The 24,156-nt window shown below is 46.0% G+C and overlaps 1 protein-coding gene and 1 pseudogene across 5 annotated transcripts in view; both read right to left on the reverse strand.

Moving 5' to 3' along the window:
- The window catches only part of OWL1 (DNAJ heat shock N-terminal domain-containing protein), a 99,980-nt gene that overhangs the window by 58,007 nt on the left and 17,817 nt on the right, over positions 1-24,156 (reverse strand). The window lies entirely within an intron of this gene.
- Positions 16,103-19,054, reverse strand: LOC147441849 (uncharacterized; annotated as a pseudogene).

The following is a 24,156-nucleotide window of genomic DNA, read 5'->3' on the forward strand; positions in this document are numbered from 1 at the left end:
ATATGGCTGAAATCTGAGGGAAATGAAGAGGAATCTCGCCGGCATGGCATCGGATGCCAAGCCCGGTAGGAGGCAAGATCCAGATGGGTGTGGCTAGCGCTTCCCCTCTCTTGCAAAAACACTGCCCTGCTGTCCTGAAAACGCAGGTGGTAGAGGAGGGTTTTCCGGCGAGGAAACCGGTCCCAGACCCTAGCGCTAGTGGAGAAAACAGCAGATCTGCAGGGTTCATGTGCATTCCGTCGCGAGAAATGATGTCCAGAAGATGGCGCCACCCCCTCCTGTACAGATCGCTGGCTGGTTGCAAAAACGCTGATCTTGGGAGGAGGAGAACCTGATGCGGAAGGTGCGCCCATGAACATGAAAAGCCTGAGCTCTGATACCATGTGAGTGTGCGTGTGCGGAAGAGAGAGAGAGAGAGAGAGAGAGAGAGAGAGAGAGAAAACACAAAACGATATGTGTGGAAGAGGGGGCGATCAGCCCCCCATGACTACCAAAGCAGAAGACCCGTACAATGATCAAATGATAATGAAATGTGTACCCCCTTGGCCCCATATATATGAGTGCCCAACTCAAGTGGGCAGCCAGACAAGGTACAACCTATGCTATGGATGGCCAGCCCGGAAACACTAGCCATACAAGGAAGTGCCCTAGACCTAGGTGAAGTAGCAAAGTGGTGTAAATCTAACAAGATTGAGGTGCCAAGGACAGGCATGCCAGCAGGGCTTCCAATAGGTCCCAGGGCACAGCACGAAAAAAGAAAAGAAAGGTAAGCTAGGTACACCGGATAATTTGGTGAAGGGTATTGGGTATTTTTTAGCCCTCGATGTGTCACAAACTACAGTTGTGTCAAGCCACTGAAGAATGGAGCCAACCTGCCAATCCCGATCGAGACCTAAACGCTAAGGAGAAGCAGTAGGAGAAACACAAGCAGCACAAGAAGTTTTACCAACGTGCAAAGTATTCCTGAGTGGCCTACTTTTAAAGAAGAGTTCACACCAACTTACGGGACCCCTTCCGATGGGGGCCAGCCAAGGATACTAAAGATAAAACAAGACCCACACACACACATGCACGCGCGCAAAAAGACTAGTGTAATAGCTAAAGATGTGGCAAACTGTATGGACGCCCAAATTTTGCGATGGCTGCTGACATAGCAAACCGTACGGACTTCCGTGTTTTGCAGTGACACTTGCTGACGTGGCAAGTGTACGGATTTTCGTGTTTTGCGTTGGGCAGCTTTTCAACACCAGCTTTCTGGACTAGATGCTTTTGTGTTCGAAGCTTCATGTAACTGCTTTTCATAGGCCAAGGGCCTTTAAATATGTGCAAAGGGCTAATACTTTGGCACGCTTCTGGGTGAAGGTGCAGAGCGTGAAGTACCGGCTTGTACTGAGTTGAAGCAATATAAAGAAATACCGAAAGGGGCCCCAAGGTTTGGGGCGAGTGCTCTCTTGCGGTGGTACTCCGCCGCTCCGTGTCTCGTGGGTCGTGCATCTCTTTCAGTTCAGTTGTTATTTGAACTGCTTAAAGTTGTTCAGTCTGTTCTTTTCCGTTGGCACGTGGTGCCCCTCCTCGTGACACAATGCAAAGTGAATGGAGGAGGAGAACCTCACAAATTCTCTTCAAAGAGAGTTATACCTTGAAGCTTTTGGGCTATTAGCAGTGTCTATGCCAAAATCTATCGATGAATCAGCAGGTTGAATTTGGTGCGGTGCGGACTGCACAAGAGGGAGCCACTCCACTCCTTTGTCACAGATTGCCTAGATTGAATAAAGTCACTAATTTCTCTTTGAGATTTCAGGGTATTGACGGCTGACAGTATTTTGCGGAATAACTTTATGAACTGTGTGCACTGAATTGGAAATTTCTTTGAATGAATTGAAAACATGTGCTCTTTCATGTGTGTATTGTTAGAGACATGTAGAGAAAGATGAAATGTCTGTAGCATTTTGTCTGATGAATGATTTGAACTTAGTACATCTAGACATCTATTAGAGATTGGTGAGATCTAGATGTGATGGCTAAGTGAATGAGAAATGAATGTGAACTGAATGAGATTCTAGTGCATCAAGATGTCTATCTGGATGAGATGACTGATGCTGGTGTGAGTGCATCAAGAGTTTCGGAAGGATGACATGGCAGCACAATGATCTAAGTGCATCAAGACTTTTGGACGGAATGAGATGGCTAGATTGAATGATTGAAAACAAGGTGTTCAGTGTGAACTACGGGAGTGATTTTGTGAACTGCATGCTATGTGGATGTATTGTATCGTGGGGATGGTCATGGGCATGGTTTGCTTGATTAAAATGTGGAATGAAAGATATGAACTTGATGGTAACAAGATTTAGTAGATCAAGACATTCGTGAAAAGATCGGCGTGAAGAAGACCAAGGAGCACAGACAAGAAGTGCCCCTCAAGACCCAGCATCCCTGGCGTTTTCTCAAGCAACCAGCAGATCTAGCGTTTTTGCTAGCAAGATCCTTAGTGTTTCCAGTTTCAGCCCCTAGCGCTTTCCTTCAGCAGATCAGCCCTTAGCTTCGGGGTGTAGCACCTTGCCCGTACCAAATCCTCGCCGGAATCTACCGTCGCCATCAGATTTAGCCAGCCTTTTCAGATTTCAGCCACCTGCGTTTTGCAGAGCCTCATCGTCGCCGGCATAATTGCAGAATTCAGCCCTTGGACAGCACTCAGTTTTCAACCAGCCTTCAGCCTAGAGTTTTTCATTTTCAGCCCTCAGTCTTTGTCGTCGTTCTCGTCGACATGATCGTCCCCATCGTCGTCAAGTTCCACAGCATCTAGAAGCATTGTACCAGACTTGTGCAATCTAAAGCAAATACCCCTCGAGCAATACAGAGGGGGGCCCTTGGAGGGGGGTTTGGGACCCCATCTGGTGTCGTCTCTTCTCTCTATCTCTCTAGCACTTTGCACTCACAGTTTTCCACTCCTTGTTTTGGTCATTGCACATTCTCTCTCTAAGCAAGGAAGGCTCTCCCTTCCTCTAAAGTAAAAGGAACCTAGAGCACTCACTATTCACTCATCCTAAGCTTACACCATCATTCACTTCCACTGCACATCACAATCAATGACTGATGTCTTTGTAGAAGACATCGTAAGTTTAAAAGAGCCCTTGGCCCTCACTCTGCAAAGCATCTCGGTGCAGAGTCTGAGAGCAGAGAGTAACCCTTTGCTATTGGGTAACCCTCGTAAGTTTAAAAGAGCCCTTGGCCCTCATGAGCTCTGCAAAGCATCTCGGCGCAGAGTCTGAGAGCAGAGGACCCTCTGGAGTTGTACTTTTGTTGTGAGCAATAATAAAGAAATACCGAAAGGGGCGCCAGTCTTTGGGCCAGTGCTTCTGGGTGCGAAACTCCATCGTGTCGTGTCCTCTCTCTCTCTCTCTCTCTCTCTCTCTCTCTCTCTCTCTCTCTCTCTCTCTCTCTCTCTCTCTCTCTCTCTCTCTCTCTCTCTCTCTCTCTCGTAACGTCCATTGATTTTGCAGTTTTTGTTCCTGTGTTGCTTTTGATTTCTCGCTTGGAGTGTCCAAGCCTGTGACAGTGCGCCTCTCTCCCCAATAAGAGAGGAGTAATGGCCCTCGATTATGCCTACAAAACAAACAGTAAACAACAAACCAGCTGAGTAGACACTCACTCTTATGCAAACTCATGCACTAGCACAAAGAAGACTAGTCACTGAACAATCACAATCAAATTCACATCATTATCCTCGTCAAGATCTCATATATGAATCGTGATCACTCTGACTCATTCAACCATCACATCCAAATCTCGTTGATCTCTAACAAATATCTTGATGTACTAAATCTTGTATCTTCATGAGTAACACCTCATCGGTGAATCGAGATAAAATGTTGCAGACATTTTATCTCACACATATATTCAAACACTTACACATTGTAGGAGTACATGACTCAAACATTTTTTAGGAATTCCAACCATAACATCACATATCATGATAAACAATCTATGCACACCTCATATTAAGTCACTTGGCAAACTACTATCAGCCAACCAACACCCCCAAAATGTAGAAGACAAATTGGTTGACTATATCTCATCTTGGCAAATTTGTGACAGAGAAATGGCGTGTCTCCACTCTTGTCCAACATACACTACCAGATTGAACCCCTTCATTCGATGCGCACTTTTGAAATAGTCGCAACTATACCAAAAGCCTCAAGATTAAGGTTCTTTTAAAACGTACGTACGAATCCATTCCATACCGTACGGCTATTCAATACAGATCCAAACGGTCGGATGAATCCGTATGAGGCAGTTTTTTTACTCGGTGTGGCTTAGGGCTTTCGCACAAGTTCGGCGAGCAATTTTTTGCCAATTATCATTAAGTGTTGAACATGAGACTGTAGAGAAATAGCAAAACTCCTTACGCATGTGAATTCTCTCTCTCTCTCTATCTTCTCTCTGTCTCTTCTCCGAGTTCTCTCTCTCTCTCTCTCTCTCTCTCTCTCTCTCTCTCTCTCTCTCTCTCTCTCTCTCTCACATTGCTTGCAACAAAGTCATCATGCCTAAGCCATGCAACCCGTACTCGAAGGAGCACACCAATGTCATCTACAATATCAACACTCAAAGCCAAGCGCGTTTCGGCACTTGACAATGGCAATGCAAGTACTGCAATTTTCAGCTCACGAGTACAATTTCTCGTGTCGTCAAGCACTTGACAAGCATTGGCCCGACCAATAATTGTGGAGGGTGCAAAAAGGTACCACAAGATATTGGGGACAAGCTGATTGCACAAAACTATCCAAAAGTAACAACACCAAAAAAAAAAAAAAAAAAAAGGTGGACAGCACACACAAAATGCTCTTCATCATGCTCTTATTGGGGACTTTGGAGGTTATCTTCCGAGGTTCAAGAGGAGCAACCCACTGCTGGTTCTAGTAGGAAGAGGGCTCAAGTTGTGCAGGAGGAGGAGGATGAAACCGATATGCATGCACGTAGGCAAAGCACCTTGCCTTCACGTGTGAACTCTCTTTCTTGGGTCAAGGAGCGTCAAAAGGTTGCTAACGTGGACATTGCTCGCACTCTCATTAACTGCAACATCTCCTTCAATGTTTTCAGGACTGAACGATGGAAAAAGATGGTTAGGGCTATAGCTGATGTCGGCACAGATTCATGGTCAGGGGTGGAGTATGGCAAGATGCGTACTACACTGCTTATTTAGCACAAGGCTTTAATAGATAAGGCCTTGGTCCTGGTCAAGGGAGGTTGGGAGCAGTTTGGGTGGTACATCATATAACATGGCTAGAGTGATGTTCGTAGGTGGCACATCATTAATATTCTTGTGTCGTCTTGTCTTGGCACATACTTCTTACGCACAGAGGATGCAGGGAAGGCGTCACACGTGAGTTTATCTTTGGGCACATCAAGAAAGCTATTCAGGAGATTGCACCAGAGAATCTCGTACAATTTGTGACTGACAATGCCTCAAATTGTAAGCTTATGGGTGAAATGGTCGAGGCAGCTTACCCTCAGATTTCTTGGACTCCATGCCTTGCGCATTGTCTTCACTTACTCATGGAGGATATAAACAAGTTCCTTTGGGTATTTCCTATTGTTATGGATGCCACTAACATGACCACCTTTTTCCGCAAAAAACATCGGTCTTTAGATATCTTCAGGAGCCACAGTACACTCGACATGGTGCAGCCCTCGAAGACCAGGTTTGCTTGTATGTATTTAGTGTTACAAAGACTTCAAATTGAGGATCCTCTTCTTCAGACAGTCGTGGACCCGAAGTGGAGACTGATGCACCACTCGAAGACGGAGCCCACTAAATACATACAGCGACAGGTGCTTGATGAGTCCTTTTGGACACAGGTTCAGAGTTTGACAGTGGCATTGCAACCAGTGTATGTGCTACACACATGGAGGGCTCTACATTGGGCTTAGTCTATCATCTCTACATGGAGATGAAGAAACACATCACACAGTGCAAGTCTTTGACACAAAACTAGTAAGTACTTGTCCTTTGAAATTGATTATTGATTTCATTGCAAGTCTTTTGTTGTCATTTCAATTTGCGGCTTGACCCAATTGAACTTTGTTTCATTGCTGAAATTTTCAATCGGAATGACATCTTGGCCATTGTACAAAGGCGATGGACCTTTATGAGTTGTCCAATTCATGCGATGGCTTCATCCTTTCTAGAAGACGCCAAAGCTTTTCCATGAGAGGAGTCTCTTGAAGCTCAAGGATGATGTACGACATTGACGAGCAACTGGAGATCGATGCAGAGATGATCAGTTTCATGAACAATCACTTTGCTAGAGTTGTGGTGTTAAGGCCAGAGGCTACCAAGTTTCCTCTTACCTGGTGGCAAAATTATAGAGGACAAGGTCTTCCAATGCTTACACATCTGGCTCTACGAGTACTTTCACAAGCAATTGAAAATCTTGAGACTTGTAGTATTTGTACTTACTATTGTCATATATTGAACCAAGTGTGAAATCTCAATTCTCATTGCTATAGGATTGCTCGCTTGGTGCATGCGAGTGCAACTAGAGCGCTTATTCCATGATACATACAAAGATCCGCAATCGTCTCGGCACTTCTCAACTAGAGAAGTTAGTAGTCTATTGCCGAGTAAATATGAGGCTTGTGCGAGCCTACCACGCTTTGGGAACACCCAAGCAGGTCCACTTTTACTTTTCATATGAATGATTGAATCATGATACACTCAACCTTTGAGTCCTTAGTAAATACGCAATAATGTTTCCTCGATTTTCAACAGGCAGACCCAACACACGTGAAGATGGTGGCAGATCCAAGTGCTATGGAGGAGGTGGAGCTGCAGATCAAAAATGAGCACTTCACAGGGAGTTGGAGAGTGTTGATCGGTGTTGACAAGGTCACACGCACCGGCTTTGGATATTCCTCTGTGTGAGCATGCTCCAGACCCAGAGAGTGCTCGAAGGAAGAGCATTTGCAAAAAGGAAGCTTCCTGTTCGTTCTTCTTGGAAAGAGCAAACGAGGTTGTTCGTCTCATTGAGGCTTCAACAAATGCAATAGAGGATGATGTTGGTCAGAGACAGGATGATCTACATCAGGCAAAGGTGTCCGTGATGCCAGCCAGAGTACGACGAAGAGGGCAATGTCCTAACGGATGGGGACTCGCTCTCTTCAACGGAGTCTTCATTTGCACCTCATGATGATTTTTTAGAATGGGGCCATCACATGGGCTAGCTAGCTATTGAGTACTCTCTACTACTATATAGACTTACTTTTACAGTAGGATGGTTTCATTAATGACATTTGTACGCTCTATGATGAGCCTTTTCTCACAAACTGGTGACGTGGCATGGTGACACACACACTCTCTTGCAGCCCCGTGTGTAACAGACTTGAACACTCCAAGTCAAGAATCAACTGCGACAACACCAAATAACCACTTCAAACAATTCACAGATCACAATAGATTTGCACTCGCCCGGCGGAGTTCCGTGCCTAGAGATATTGGCCCCAAAGACTGGCGCCCCTTTCGGTATTTCTTTTTATATTAATCAGATCAAAGTACAAGAGAGTGGCTAGGGTTTCACTCTCAGACTCTGCGTCCAGATGCTCTGAGAAGTGAAGCCCTCTCCACATATTTAAAAGTACAAGGGATGCCCAAAAGCAGAGCCCCAAAAGCTTTCCAATTAAAAGCATAAGAGCTCAAAAGCTCCTCTCTCAAGCTCTCTTTTTTTATTAAAAAAAAGCATTCTCTTCTTTTTCTCTTGCGTAGAGTAAAAAGCAACGCCCAAAAGCTGTCAGCGCAATTTGCGGCGCAAATTCCGGAATTCCGTACTAGCTACCACATCAGCATCCCGGCAATTTTTAGGGTTTGCTGAAATAAGGGTTTCAGCCAGAAATTAGGGTTTCCTGCAAATTAGGGTTTCTGGCAGATTTTAGGGTTTGCAGGGATTTTAGGGTTTCAGCCTGAAATTAGGGTTCAGCTGCCCGTCGCCACGTCATCACTTTGTGACATACCCCCCTCTTGAAAGCATTGTAATCGACCACGATTACGCCTGCAAAACCGACAAAAGCCATAAACTGTCTTAGCAGACACTGACTGTTAGTACCTACGTACTAGGACAACACATCTAGCACATGTACAAAATCGACAGTCACATCACACGACATCAGAGGCCATTCAACATTCATTCGGATCTTAGACCATGATTTATCGGCAATGTAGCTAGCAATCACATCTAGGTCCAATCGGGACCTCATCAATGTCCGATTGACTAACCCCTATTGTAACCATGTCTATTCGAGATCAATCAGACCAAAATGCTGCAGTCATTTCGGCTATCAGTTCCTGGAGGCTGGCTCACAAGAAGTCATGAACAAATCAGTATCATAATCAGGAATTCCATTTTATAAAGTCATACAGCAGAATACTGTTAGGTCTCAATATCCCTGAAGCTCAAAGAGACATCAGTGACTCTAGTATCTAAATCAAGGTATCTGTTGACAAAGGAGTGGAGTGACTCCCCTCTTGTGCATCCCACTGCACCAGATCTCCGGCCAAGCTGAATTCTGGGTTCCATTTGGAGTAGACTATGCTAAACCAAAAGCATCGAGGTAAAGTTTCACAATCTGAGGAGTATCTGCTAGGTCCTCCTCCTCTATCCACTTCGCATCAAGTGCAAGATAATTCTTGAACTTAACCAAGAACCGCCTTCGAACTTTACCCTTATTCTTCATATCCTTATGTGCCAAAATCTGTTCAGGAACAAGGATCCATAGTTACCCGGAACGGGAACAAGGAATGGGAACGGGAGGGTCTGGAACGGACGGGAATGGGGAGGAGGAGGGGGAGCTTGAACGGACCGGGGCTGGAACGGTCCACCTAGAGAAAGGATTGAAGTACCTCCATTTAGCTTAGTCCCAGATAAACTCCTAAACAACCCCAAAACTGCCCCCAAATCTGCCCCCTAACCTGCCCTCAAACTGCACCAAATATGTTCCCCGAACAACCCCAAATCTGCCCCCAAAAGCCCACTTTTTTTCCCCAAATGCCTACGTTTGCCCGTTCCACCCTGCGTTTCGCCATTCCGCCTAATGTTCCGCCCATTCCGGAACACCGTTCCGGTTACACCCCGTTCCGGAACGACGTTCCGTTCCCATCTCCGTTTCGGGAACGGGACTCGTCCGGAACGCCGTTTCGGAACGTTTGGGCTGTGTTTCCCCCGTTCCCTGTTACAGTGCAAGGATCTCCTCGTTTTCTTCCACTTCGGGTTGCTCATCAGGCTCCCCATCATCAGGCACATCACCTTTAAAAGGTTTCAAGAGACTCACATGAAATGCATTGTGAATCCTCCAAGTATCTGGCAGTTTCAATCGGAAGGAGACATCATTTATCTTTTCAGTAATCTGGAAAGGGCCGTAGTATCGCATACTAAGCTTTGGAAAAAGCCTCTCCTTTCCCTTTTCCTTTCGTAGGCGTGCCTTCTCAAAACGTAAGAGCACCCAATCATCCTCCTTCAATTTCATGTCGCGACGATAGTGATCCGCTGCCTTTTTCTGTCGTTCTTGAGACTTCTGCAAACTCTCGCTAACCTTGGCAAAACCGTATCCAGATCTCGCGTATATTCATCCGCTTCAAAGATCTTATCTTTCGTGCTCAGGAAGGGTGGAACCTTCGCAACACCTTCAACAATCTCAAATGGCGCCTTCTCGTCGAAGAATGTATCATGTTATTGTAGACAAATTCCACCAAAGGTAAATATCTTTCCCATTGAGTCTTCTGATCTGAGATATAAGACTTCAATAAATCTAGAACCACTGAATTGGCAATCTCGGATTGCCCGTCAGTCTGCGGGTGGAACGATGACGAGAACTGCAACCGCGTGCCAATGTTCTCCCAAATTGCCTTCCAAAACAAACTCGTAAATCTGGGGTCTCTGTCGGAGACAATCGTCTCAGGCATGCCATGTAATCTGAAAATCTGGGCCACAAACAGTCTCGCTAAATGATCCGGCTTGACTGTTTTCTTCACTGGAATGAAATGAGCCTGTTTGCTAAATCTGTCAATAACAGTCCAGATACCATCGTGACCACTCTGTGTTCTCGGGAGATCAAAAATGAAATCCATCGCTATACTTTCCCAGGGGCGGGTGGGTATGGGTAAAGGCTCTAAAAATCCCTGTGCCTTATGAATGCCAAACTTGACCTTTTGGCATACCAAGCAACTTCGCACAAACTCTTCCACATCCTTCTTGAGTCTCGGCCAAGAGAAGTATCTCTCTACCCCTTTCATGGTGGTAGCAATGCCGCGGTGACCCGTAAAAGGTGGACAGTGGCATTCAGTCATAACCTTTTCCCTCAACGGCTGTGTAACGCACAACATAGTCTTTTTCATCAAGTAGCCTTCCCGAAGGGAGTATATAGCTATTGTCTCCCCATCCCGTATCCGTGTGAAAATATCTGCAAAATCTGTATCTGTGGATACTGATCGACCATATCCTCGAAGCTCCTATGATGTATCGCGGAAATAGCCAAAACCAACGGTTTTCGAGACAAAACATCTGCCACCACATTCTTCCGTCCCTGCACATGGACAATCTGGAAGTGGAACTGTGACAAGATGTTCGCCCACCGCATCTGCTTTTCCGAAAGCTGCTTCTGTGACAAGAAGTAGCGCAAACTCTGATGGTCTGTAAAGACAGTAAAATCCGCTCCGAGTAGGTAATGCCGCCACTGAGTAAGAGCATGGATAACCGCCAAGAGCTCTTTCTCATAGATCTGTGCTGTCATCTCCGGCCTAGAGAACAAACGGCTCTCGTAAGCTATGACGTGGCCTTCTTGCATCAAGACCGCACCCAGACTACGACCACAAGCATCACAATATACTTCAAATGACTTTTGAAAGTCCGGCAAAGTCAAAATTGGTCCCGTAGTCAATTTCTCTTTCAATGTCTGAAAGGCAGTCACCTTTGTGGGTCCCCACGAAAAAGGTACTCCTTTCTGTGTCAAGATATGCAAAGGGGAAGCAACCTCTGCAAACTTTCGTATGAACCGCCTGTAGTACGAACACAGTCCCAAGAAGCTTCTAACTTCATGGACATTCCTCAAGTCGGGCCAATCACAGATAGTCTCTATCTTGGCTGGATCCATTTGCACTCCTGCTCTACTGACAGAATGTGTCCCAAAAAGTGTATCTCTGGTAGGAAAAATTCACTTTTCTTTGCATTAATCACTAACTTGTGATCTCGTAATGCCTGAAAGACCTGAAGCAAATGATCTCTGTGTTCTGCCTCATTCTTAGAGAAAACAATGATGTCGTCAAAGAAAGTGCCAACAAATAGCCTGTACTCTCGAAAAATCCAATCCATCATCAGGTTAAATGTCGCAGGAGCATTGGTTAAGCCAAAAGGCATCACCAAAAACTCAAATAACCCAAAAGTCGTTCGAAAAGATGTCTTGTAGACGTCTCCTGGCGCTATCCTAATCTAATGATATCCACTCTTCAAGTCGATCCTGCTAAAGCACGAGGATCCCTGTAACCTGTCGAGTATATCATCGATCCTAGGAATCGGAAATCTGTTCTTGAAGGTGATTTAGTTGAGAGCTCTATAATCGATGCACATTCTCCAAGATCTGTCTTTCTTCAAAACCAACAACACTGGAGAGCAATACGGTGAAGTACTAGGCTGGACAAGACCCTTTTCCAAGAGGTCTTTCACTTGGTTCATAATCTCTTCATTTTGTGCTCGGCTCACACGGTAGGGTGGCCGGTTCGGTGGTGTACTACCAGGTATCACATCGATGGTATGATCTTCAGCACAAGCAGGTGGTAACTCTCCTGGCAGGCCTTCTGAGAAGCAATCGGCGTAAGAGTGTAGAAAATCTTGGCGTTCTTTATCAAGTTTAGACATATTTGTCCTATAATCATCACTCAACTCTTTCATAAAGATCGAGTAAACAAACAGACTGGATTTCATTAATTTTGAAATGGCCGAAGTTGATACAATAGGGACAGACTCGCCCTTCAGTTTAATATCAAGTACAATTGTTCTGCCCTTTTCTATAGTCAAAGTTGCTTTTCTCGCCCGATAATCGACAACGGCGTTCTTCTTGTGATACCAGGGAATCCCTAAGAGAACATCACAACCCTCCAAAGGCATTATGAAGAAGTCCTCATGTCCCAAATACCCCTGACAATGCAACAGAAGTTTGCCAATGACAGGTGTAATGGCTACGTCCCTACCGGGTGCCGCTAGAACTACCTCTGCAAGTGGTCCCATCCGATCGGGAGTAATCTAGAGCCGCGCCGCCAATTCTTGTGAAATGAAGTTGGCCTTGGCTCCTCCATCAAAGACAATCAAGGCCTCTTGGTCTCTCGCTTTGCCCCAAGCTCGGCAAAGTTCTGTACTCTCATCCTTGGTGTCGGGATTAGTACCCACACAATCTGGAACCATTCCTGTTTTCATCTTGCCTTTTCGTACACGGTCCTCAGCTGCTCTCGAACTCTCAGGCCTTTCGTCGTCCTTGTCATTTTGTTCTTTCTGTGCCTTTTTAGGGCACTTCGCGGAGATATGTCCAGTTTCCCCGCATCCAAAGCACTTCCCCTCCCTGATGAAGCGAGTCCGCTCCTGAGGAGTAAGCCTGGGTCGTGCATCCTTTTGCTCTGGGTTGCTCTTTCTTTTTCTACTTTCATTCCCAGAAGTCTATCCCATTCGTTGTGTCGTGACCTCATCTGTGGGGTAGGTTAGACTGCCAGAGTGAATTGCAAAGCCCCGCTTCGCATGACTCATCAACTCCTGAATAGAAGCTGACTTCTGTACCAAGCAGTGGTCTCGGGTCTCTGTAGGTAGACCCAAGGTAAACCGCTCAATCTGTTCTCTGAACGAGATCTTCTTGAATGAAGAGGCGGGTGGAAAAGAGCTCCAGAATCTTTCACAGTAAGAATTCACTGTATCGCTCTTGGTCATCCGGAGATGGTTCCAAGCAGCTCGTATATCTCGCTCAAACTCTTGAGTCAACCAAGAAGGAATAAAAGCCTCTTGAATTTCAGCCATGTAACTGGCACAATCTTGCTTAATAGAAGCGTGGACCACCAAGTGCGAGCATTCCCCTTAAAATAAGAGGCAGCTCTCCAAATCTTGGAGTGCTCTGAATAGCGTCCTCCCGCGAAAGCGATGTCAAACTGTTGTATAAAAGACAAAGCCTTCGAAGCATCGGAGTATCCCGAAAAAGTATCAAACTTAAGTGCTTGGCCACCTTCCTGAAACTCTCGGACTTTCTTGCTTTTATCTTCGAGAAAGTCATACTGGTTGGCTTCGTAAAAATTCTTCTTGTTCGCATAAAAGTTTCCGTTGTCAGAGTCTGAATTGTCCGTAGACGAGTCCTCTGTAGAAGTGTCACTCACTGGGCAAGACTTAGACTTCCTTGCCTTTTTCTTGCCCTTTCCGAAGCGTTGTTTCTTGCTTCACTTTTTGCTTTTCTTGTCTTCTTCGCTCGAGTCTGAAGAGCTAGAAGAACTGTAAGAAGAAGTAGAAGCAGAACTGGGTACGCCTTCAAACTTGACGCGCTTCTTCGGTTTCTTTGCCTTGTCGAATGTCGACAGACGACCAAAATATCCCGGGAAGTCAGTGCCTTTCTTCTGCTTTTTCCGTGCTTTTTGTCCTTCTTTTGCACGTCGAAAAGCTTAGCAGTCCATGCATCAACCACGTTCTCCAGTTCCTTCTCCGTATATTTCTCCGTATATTTCTTAGAGGCAGAAGGTTTCTTGAGAGCGGGTTTCGAGAGTGGTGTTGTGGTTCTCTACCACTCCGTCTGTACCTCTTCCAAAGAGGTCTGGTTCATATATTTTGCCATCTTCGGGTCCTTGGCAAAATTGAGCATCATCTTGTTGCATCATCAATCAATTTTCGACGCTCCATCTCTCGCTGCTCCGCTGGAGTAGGCCTAGGCGGGCCATACTCCGTGCCGGAATCTTCGTTGTGATCCCTGCCCACATCTCCAGATGCAGAGGGAGTCGACTGATCATTGCATGAAGCCATAGGTGCCGCGGAAAAAAAATTAGAGGATTGGATTTCCCATAGAAGAGAAATCGGTCGTGCTCTAATACCACTGTAACAGACTTGGACAGTCCCAAGTCAAGAATCAACCGCGATAGCACCAAATAACCACTTCAAACAATTCACAGATCACAATAGATTTGCACTGGCCCGGCGGAGTTCCGTGCCTAGAGATATTGGCCCCAAAGACTAGCGCCCCTTTCGGTATTTCTTTTTATATTAATCAGATCAAAGTACAAGACAGTGGCTAGGGTTTCACTCTCGGACTCTACGTCCAGATGCTCTGAGAAGTGAAGCCTCTCCACATATTTAAAAGTACAAGGGATGCCCAAAAGCAGAGCCCCAAAAGCTTTCCAGTTAAAAGCATAAGAGCTCAAAAGCTCTTCTCTCTCAAGCTCTCTTTTTTTATTAAAAAAAAGCATTCTCTTCTTTTTCTCTTGCGTAGAGTAAAAAGCAACGCCCAAAAGCTGTCAGCGCAATTTGCGGCGCAAATTCCGGAATTCCGTACCAGCTGCGACGTCAGCATCCCGGCAGTTTTTAGGGTTTGCTGAAATTAGGGTTTCAGCCAGAAATTAGGGTTTCCTGCAAATTAGGGTTTGCAGGGATTTTAGGGTTTCAGCCTGAAATTAGGGTTCAGCTGCCCGTCGCCACGTCATCACTTTGTGACACCGTGAAAGGGGCAATGACATGGCAGTATTTCGAACTTCTCGCAAGCTGCTGACATGGCAGGACTGTACGGCAGTCTCCGCAAATTGCGCAGAAAAAGCGGCAACTGTACGGATCTTACGCTAGCTGATGTGCATGGAAAAAAAAAGCAAGGAAAAGACCTACGCAATGTAAAAGCTTTTGAAGCTTGCTTAATTTTTAATGCTTTTAAAAATATGGCAGCTTTTGGGGCTCTGCTTTTAGCATCCCTTGTAGACCTTTATAAGTGTCGGCAGGGCTCCCACTCTACAGAGCATCTGGACGCAGAGTCTGAGAGTGAGACCCTCCCACTCCCTTGTACTTTGAGCACAAATTAAAGAAATACCGAAAGGGGTGCCAGTCTTTGGGGCCAATACCTCTAGGCACGGAACTCCGCCGGGCCGTGTCGAATCAATTGTGAACTGTGAACTGTTTTGAAGTGAATCTCTGCTGTGTTGCGGTAGAATCTTGACTTTGAGTGTCCAAGTTTGTTACACTTTTGTTATAGCCTGGGCCATGTAGGCTATCACCTATGGTACTGTGATGTTTTTAGCATTGGTGTGTTCACTCATATTTCAGATCTCATTTGAGCTTGGATATTCCTGTTCAATCATCAATGTCGTCTTATCTTTGAAGTCACTTGCAGTAGTTACGCAGTAAGTGGTTTGTCTTGTAAAACATGTCTTTAAATGTTTCTAAAAGTTGTTACCTTCTCTCTTGTTTTCATTGGAAATCTCCTAGAAAGTTTAGTAAATTGAGGTTTTTTTACAAGAATAAGTGTTTTTACGTACAAAAATTTTTCTTGTAAGTACTTTTACGTACATAAAAATTTTCTTGTACTGAACAACGTACAACACGTACATATTCGCCACCTACAGTACGTTCTGAACCACCTTGCTCAAGGTAGAGCTCTAATATCTAAGCAATATCTGCCCAAGTTGTCCACCTGCATTTACTACACATCGAGAGAAAGCTTGACCAAGTATTTCTAGACTAGCTTACCCTTCCCTTTCCTTGTGTGCTAGGACTTGCTCAAGTATCAGAATCTTTTCAATTTCTTCTACCTCTCGTTGCTACTCTGGTTCCTTGTCCTCTGGCTCTTCCCCCATGAAAAGTCTGGCTCCAACGCAAGGCACGAATGCCTCTCGTCCCACTTGTCCCATGCGTGGTAGCGAACTGAGCTAAAGTCAGCCGCTGGGATATACTTATTCATCCAGTTCTGGGTTCTTGTCGTCCAAGTCCACTTCTGAAACAGTTGGTTCTTAGGCTTCTCGATTACCAAGGAGCCTATCTAGGTAGATGAAACCGAGAGGTACTTGTCAAAAGCCCTTGCTCGTTGTCCCCCACAAAAGGCAGGTACGGGTGGTATGTTAAACTTATGATAGAGTGTTGCCGTCCCTACAAAGGTTGACCTTGCTCCCTTTCCGAGTAACATTCGCATCCCGGTGGCGACGAGGCGCTGCAGAGAGTGAAGGACACGTTGATCGTGGGTCCCCCATAATTTCTGCGCCATAACAAATCACTGGATATACGCACGCCTTAAAAACAGTTAGTCGAGACCATATAGGGATGGCTCGGTTCGCTAGTAGGTGCTGACATGCGAATAGACTTTTCCTCCCCTTGTCCGCTCGTTGCTTGACGATGCGTTCAATTAAAAAGGTCGAGCCTACGTTGATGACAAGGTACTTGTACGTTTCACCCACTGCAACCATCTCACCACCTAGAATAAAGATCCTCATAGAGAGATCTTGCAAGTCTCCGTGGAACACCGTGACCATGCATTTGTCAATTCCAAAGGGCATGCCCCAGGTCTTTGCCCATTCACTTACCTTGTCAAGGCTCGTTTGTAGGCTTTCAGGAGAGTCAGCAAGTAGAACCAGGTCGTCAGCAAAAAGGAGTCCTTTAATTCTCTTGAGGTTAGGTACTTCCAGGCCCCATGTTTCCCCATCTGCGTCTAAAATATCGTTAATGTATATATTGAATAGACAGGGCGATCCCGAGCATCCTTGGCGGACTCCCCGCTGCACCGGAATCGAATCCGATAGTTGTTCCATGTGTCGGACTTTAACGAAGGTGGACCTGTAGTAGCGCTTGGAGAAATCTAAGTGCTCGACCTTGCAGGCCAGCCGCAGCGAGCTTTAGGAACAACGCCTCGTGCGGTACTGTGTCATACACCTTCTTGAAATCAATGTAGGTCGCATAGGTTGGTTTCCCATCCTTATGACGGAGTTTCACGATCTCCTTCATACATGTGACTTGCCCTATGCATTCCTCATTAATACGAAATCCTGCTTGGCCGGGATTGAAGAAGTTTCTCTGTTCAAGTATCTTAGTGATCCGCCTAATCACGACCGTAATGAGGACGACTTTTATGGCAACGGAGATTAACGCGATCCCGCGATAGTTATCAATGTTGGTCAAATCGCCCTTCTTGGGGATTGACACAATCACTGCGTCGCTAGCGCCGGCCAGGATGTCTCCGGTGTCGTAAATGCCCTCAATCATGTGCAAGTATGCCTTGCCCATCTCCGATTGTGGCTTACGCGGATCTAACCTAAGCTCCTTATCTTTCACGAGCAGCTTAAAGAATTCGGGTGGTAAACCATCGCCACCCGCCCCCTTGTGCCTCTTCAACCGCCGACAGGCCTCCCGTACTTCATACCAGTTCAACGGGTCACATACTTCAGGCATACCATGCCAGATGCGCACATATTTGTCATACCATGCAAGCGGATCCTTGTTGGTACCGTCCGTATCGGCAAATACCTTGGAGTAGTGACCCTCCCATACTTGTAATTGCCTCTCTAGTTCCATTACTAGCTCCCCATTTGCGTTCAAAGGTTGATTGGCAATAGTTCCTTGCCCCTTCCCAACTATTTTCTTGAGGTGGGTAAAGAATTTCTTCATTTGACCCTCTCTCAGGAGCTCATTCCCTTTTTCCACAAAGCGCTCAAAGGATCCCTATTGCCTTGTACTCCCTAACCGCTTGTCGGCCAGCCCTAGTGTTCGCAGACTAGTTCCTCACCATATTCCAGGCTTTCCAGCGCACATTAATGAGTCTCCAAGCCCGAGGTTCGAGTCGACAACCTGACCTTGGCCTCGGCAGGGGCTTCGTGGAAAGAGCTCCTGCCTCTTTGGCAATTGATGTAGCAACAGAAACAAACTTGTCATAGCATTGTTGGGTCGCACGTCCATCCTCATGCTCGAGGTGCAGCAGAGTACTCCATCGATTGTCATCGAGGAACAACCTGCAATTCACATCCATCTTACATGCGTCCAATTTGGGTACGGACGGCAAAGTAGCTTTGGCTGCTACTCCCGAATCCACAGAATGTAGGTGGCACACTAGTGGCCAATGGTCTGACAAGTCTATCCCCCTTTGTACTGTATTGTTGAGAAGTTGTCTCGCGGCGGACTTGTTCACGATAAAGTGATCGATGTCCGACTTTCACCTGGAATGGTACGTGAGATTGGAGCATCGAACATTTGAGCTCTCGAATCCTCTTCCGCATCTCAGTAGCCACTTCTTCAGTGCCCCGGTCTTCATGTTGAAGTCACCTCCAACGATTACCGGTAGGTTTTTGTTCGAGATGGCCCCCAACGTTTGGGCGAGGGTCTTCAAAGCGACTGTCCTGGCTTCGCCCAACTGGCGCTGCGGAATGTACACATTTCCATGAATCCAAGCCCCTGAACCTTTGGGAAAAAATTGTATGAAAATTTGATTTGGGGAAGAGAAGTTGAGCTCAAAGGGCCTGAGCTCAATTGCGACTAGAGACGCCATTCCACGTTCTCTTGGTTTTGCGATGCCTAGGGCATTGAAGACCACGTCCCCGGGGGCAACATCCTTGGAACATTCGGGTTTCTTGCAACCCGACAATGTTCCATTTCTCGGTTCCCATCAATGATCCAAGCTCGCTCCTTTTGTTTCCGAGTCCGTTAACGTTGAAGGTGGTTACCTTAACGTGGTTGACGGACTGCTCCCCGGTGGCAGAGGTGGAACTTGGTCTACGGGCCAGGTCTCCGTACGGTCTCGACAGTCTGCATCTCCATCTGTTGAAGCGCTGTTCTACATCTAGCTTACCTACGAGCGCTTCAGCTGCGCTAAGAGAGTGGGTATAGAGATCAAAGCGTACACTCCTGCATTGCAAGCTAGTAACTTTTCTAACTTTGATCACACTAGCTCCCACTCTCGCAATCTCCAACTGCCTCCAAAAGTTGCGGACGCTATGATTGTCCACTCCCCATACACATGCTAACCCGAATTCACCAAAGGCTACTCCACGTTTCAACGATGCCAGTGTCAGATGTGTCATGCACACTGTTTCCATTCGCCTGATGTCACTGGCTCGGGCCTCGCGGGGTGGCAAGCGTGGGGGGTCCAATCCCCCCACTCGAGGCAGCCTCAACGGAGGCTAAGGTAAATTCCCCCACCCAATGCAGTGATTCGATCCCCCTGCTTGAGGTGCTTCGCAAGGTAAAATCCCCCACCCTGCGGGGTGGTCTATCCACCCCAGGCGTAGAGGGTCCAATCCCTCTGCTCGAGGTGCTTCGCAAGGTAATAGCTGACTCACCTGATTGTTCCCAGGGTTCGTGCCTCCCAGGTACCCCACCTGATTGCCTCTGAGGTTCGTTCCTCCCAATAGGCAATGTTCGTGTTTGCCGCTGGAGTTCGTTCCTTTCAGTAGAGGTGTGCAGTGTGCTCATAGCACTCACTGAACACAAGTTTGTCATCGCTTTGAGAGTATAGTAAGCTTTGAGAGTATAGATAGCTTTGAGAATAGTTGAGAAATTTGGAGAATTTGAAAGAATGAGCGCTAGAAAGCAAGAGCGTTTATATATATGGTTGTACTTTTCATTAAGGGCCCCTGAATACTCTCTCTTGCGGGGGCTGGGAGAGAGACCACTTGCTTCCCATCCCCTCGTGGTGCAAGGTGGGCGCCAATTATTTCCCCTCATCCCCTTGTATGGCCGGCAAAGGGGAGGTTTACACAACATACCCCACTTCCGCACTTCGAAAAGTGGAGTTTGGATCTCACCATGAAGTGAGTCCTTTTAATTTTTATGATTCACGACACACCCCCCTTTCGCACTCGATTGGGGGTACTGCTCGAGACTCATCCCTTCGCATGTCGAGGAGAGCTGTAACTAAGTCAGACTTTGTAAATAATTAATTTATTTACGAGAAAAGAATTATCTAATTAGTTGTGTGCACACCAGAATAGACCTAGCAGTTCTAAGGCCTCAGGTGAGCCTAAATGCGGGCTAGAACACCTCAGAGGGACCTTAGCAGAAATTACCCTGAAGCCCTAGTGATTGGGAAATCGGGTCTTCAGAAAGGGGTAAGCAGTAGCCTCAGATTTTAGGCTCAGAAAAATACGCGCATCAGTACAAGCACATGAATGAGATGGGGTCCTTAGAACAGTGACCCTAAGGCTAATAAAGCTAATAAAGCCTTAGGGTAAATTTCGTGAAATTAAATTTAACGGTCCGTGCCCGGGCGGGCGGCCGGACAAGTGTGAACAGGTAAAGGCGGTGCAGTGCCGGTGCGGCATTGCGCCGACAGACCTTTTGTGTTCTCATAAAAGAATCATTGGTAGCAGTTGTTAGTTAGTTGCACATTTTTAATTAATGAGCTAGAAGTTTTTAAAGTCAAAAGTTTAAGGGTTTTTAAGTTTTTAAAGTAAGTGTGCCAAGTGGCACACTTACCAATGCAAACTAACTCTCTCTCACCCTCTCTCTCTTCCTAGCGCCCCCTCTCCCTGATGGCTATTTAGGAGCCCCCCCTCCCCCATTTTCAGGGCTGGCAGTGCACCTACCCCCCCTAATGTGAGCGTGCTCTACGCGGTGGAGCCCTCCATTGAAGCTTGAGAGCAGCCCCTTGCGACATATGTGGCAGCCTTGTGCTCCCATTGTCAAGAACAAGGGATCTCACAGTCATAGACACCTTCTGGTGAAGTTTCATCGCGAGAAGCTGCCGTAGACGCTCTCTTAGCAGAGTGCGGCTGCTGTAATTCTCTGTTTTCAGCCCCTAATCACCTCGATTAGGGCTGTTTTCAGCAGATCAGACATAGAAATCCTCTTCTCTCTCCTTATCCTGAGTCTACATCAAGTTTGGCGCGATTCCATCGCGAAGAATACCTCTGTTTCGGCGTAGGGGTGCGCACAGGTAAGAATTTCAGGTTATGTGCAGAAAATTACAGCAAGCATGTGCGTGTGCATTTTGCTTGTTTCTCTTTTGTGTTCTATGCATGAAGGAATGAGCATGAAGGCAACACATAACGGAAGATGGACTCTCCTCTGTGAGAGCTTCCGATGAGCTGTTTCGGAAGATAGACTCTCTTTTCGAGAGCTTCCAACCAGTCTCGCAGAAGAGGGGAAATCCCCTAAGCAGTAAGAAAGTGGAAACACTTTCTCAGTCAGTAGTCAGAACAGAACAGAAGAAAGAATAGAGGACGGGCGTATGCCCCGTTCCTGTGCTTGTAAAGATTCTCCCTTAGTAATAAAGATATTCTCTTTATGGGGGGGGGGGGGCCAGCCCATCTTCTGGTCCCCAATGAAGTGTCAAGTTTTCTCGCTCCCTCTAATTCTCTTGAGTATTTGAAGTGCAATTAAACGTCAGTTTACGCTTCCGTATTTTATGTGACAGTGGTATCAGAGCAAGGTCTTCTCTCTCTTCCTGAAGGGATTGACGACTCTTGGCAGACTGCAGAAATGGGAGGACGCGAGATAGAGTTATCTCTCCTTCAACAGCAGGTGGAAGAGTTGCAGAAAGCTCTCTCCCATCCAGAAGTCCAAAAGATTCTCCATACTCTTGAAAAAGGGAAGGAGAAAATGCCGATGGGGTCGGGAGAAATTCCGCAGAACCCAAAGGCGCCACAACCAAGAAAAGATCCTTTGATTGGAACTTCCCGCATGCACGAGAGGCAGAAGAAATCTCCAGAACGTCATGTGCGGTTTAATCCCAAAAGTTCAAGAGCAGGATCCCCCTGATTCCCCTCAGTTCTCTTTCATGAAGGATCTGGAAGACATAGTTTCTCCAGAAGACATGTTTTTCGACGATCCGTCGCAGCAAGAAGTACATTCAAGGGAAAGGACTCCTGTCCCCAAGGAGTCTAAGCATAGAAAGAAGGAGCACCATAAGAAGAAGCACCATAGGCAGAAAACATTCAAGTCGGGAGATAAAGATGTGAAATTCGACACCTACAATGGACGGCGTGATAATGACAAAGCTTTGGCTTTCATCCGCCAATTTGAAGTTGCATGTGCTGAAGGGAATTTTAAAGAAAGATCCAAGCTTCGCCATGTTAGTTTGTACCTGAAAGGCACCGCCAGCAATTGGTGGTTAACCCTTATCCTGGAAGATCGCAAACCCCAAGATTGGACCGCTTTCAAGAAGGAATTCTACGCACAGTTCCTTCCTCCAGACTATGAGGAAGAGGTAAACAAAGAATGGGATCGACTTTCACAGTCAGAGAACGAAACTGTTCCACGCTATGTGGATAGGTTTTGGGACGTTCTCTTGAAAGTCACTCCTTTCAAGAAGATTGATGATTCGGAGAAGATGCGCAAGTTTGAAGCAGGTTTGCATGAAGCCTTGCAAAAGGCTATGAAGCTTTACCCTCGAGGTAACTTGCAGATACTTATGGAATCAGCCCGCATAGCTGATGGAATACATGACAAGGGTACTCCAAGGAAGATGGAGCAAAGCACTTACCATGCCAAGCAGAAGGCTCTCCATGAGCAGCCTACCTCTTCTACTTCTTCTCAAAAGAAGAAAAGAACCGCCTCCGAAGCAGAAGCAAAGCCAAATCAGCCCAAGAAAGGGAGATATCTCTCTCCTGCTGAGTTGCGAACCTACATTAGTGAAGGAAGATGCTTCAAATGCGGACAAGTTGGTCATATGAAGGATGATTGTCCAACCAAACCTTCACAACCACCCTCCTCCAATGCAGTCCCAGATGTACAGGGAAATACAACCAAGGATGGAAAAGAAAGAGCTCTTCTCAAAGCATGGGGTAGTATCAACAACCAGCGGGCTCTTATTTTGTTTGACCCTGGTAGTACAGACAACTTCATCTCTACTCAGCTAGCTGACGACCTGAACTTGCAGCCCAATCGTTTTGGAGTCTCTATTCAAGCGCAATCAGCTTTCAAAGGGCAGAACTCAAACTCTACTCCAATCATAGGGAAGTTGAATCTAAAGGTCGACGACTACAAGGATCAAGAGTCTTTCTTACTAGCTTCACTTGAAGGATGCGATGTTATCTTGGGAATGCCTTGGCACTACAAGATGCATCCCATTCCTGACTATGTTCAGAAAACCTTATCTTTTGCTCACAAAGGAAAGGAGTATCTTGTACTTGCAGATGCAGGTGATTGGCGTATTCCTATCGCCAACCACATTGCCATCAAGAAAGAAATGAAAAAGTGTGTTTCAGCGTACTTGATTTTTGCAAGAGAGAGAGATGTGTCTGTTTCACAACTTTCTTCCTCTTTAGAGCAAAAAAGACTTAAGTTAATAGAAAGATATAAAGATTGTTTTGCAGATGAACTTCCAAATGAACTCCCACCTTCGCGACCTGAGGATCATACCATTGATTTGATCCCAGGAAGTTCTCCTCCAAATCAGCCCCCTTATCAAGTTAGTCTAATGCAGCAAGAGGAAATTCTCAAGCAGGTTAACGAACTTTTGGAGAAGGGCTTAATAAGGCCTAGTACTTCTCCATATTGTTCACCTGTCTTGCTAGTACAGAAAAAGGATGGCACATTCCGCATGTGCATAGACTATAGATCTCTAAACAAGATCACAATCAAGAATCGATTTCCAATCCCTCGGATTGACGACATTCTTGATAAGTTACAAGGAGCAAGAGACTTTAGTCGTATAGACTTGAAGAGCGGTTATCATCAAATCCGCATAGCTCCTCAGGATGTGCATAAGACTTCATTTAGAACAACCTTCGGGTTGTATGAATTCTTAGTGATGCCTTTTGGACTCACTAATGCACCAGCTACATTCAACAGAATGATGGATAGAATCTTCCACTCATATAGAAGTTTTACTGGCGTTTTCTTTGATGACGTCTTAATCTTCTCAGAAACGGAAGACGAACACTGTAAGCATCTCGCCTTAGTGTTTGAAGAATTACGCAAACACAAATTATTTGTGAATGCTAAGAAGAGTGAGTTCTTTTTAAAAGAAATCCACTATTTGGGCCATATAGTATCTCACAACCAGGTGAGAATGGACCGTGAAAAGATTCAAGCAGTTGTAGAATGGCCTACGCCAACTACAGTACATGATGTACGAAGTTTCCTTGGCCTCTGTTCTTATTATCGGCGTTTCATTCGAGCTTTTGTCGCGATAGCAGGTCCCCTCCATGACCTGACAAAGAAGCGGATTCCATTCCATTGGGGGTCTGGACAAAAA

This window comes from Adiantum capillus-veneris, chromosome 14 (assembly GCF_014529385.1).
Source record: "Adiantum capillus-veneris isolate H3 chromosome 14, ASM1452938v2, whole genome shotgun sequence".
NCBI classification, from domain to species: Eukaryota; Viridiplantae; Streptophyta; class Polypodiopsida; order Polypodiales; family Pteridaceae; genus Adiantum; species Adiantum capillus-veneris.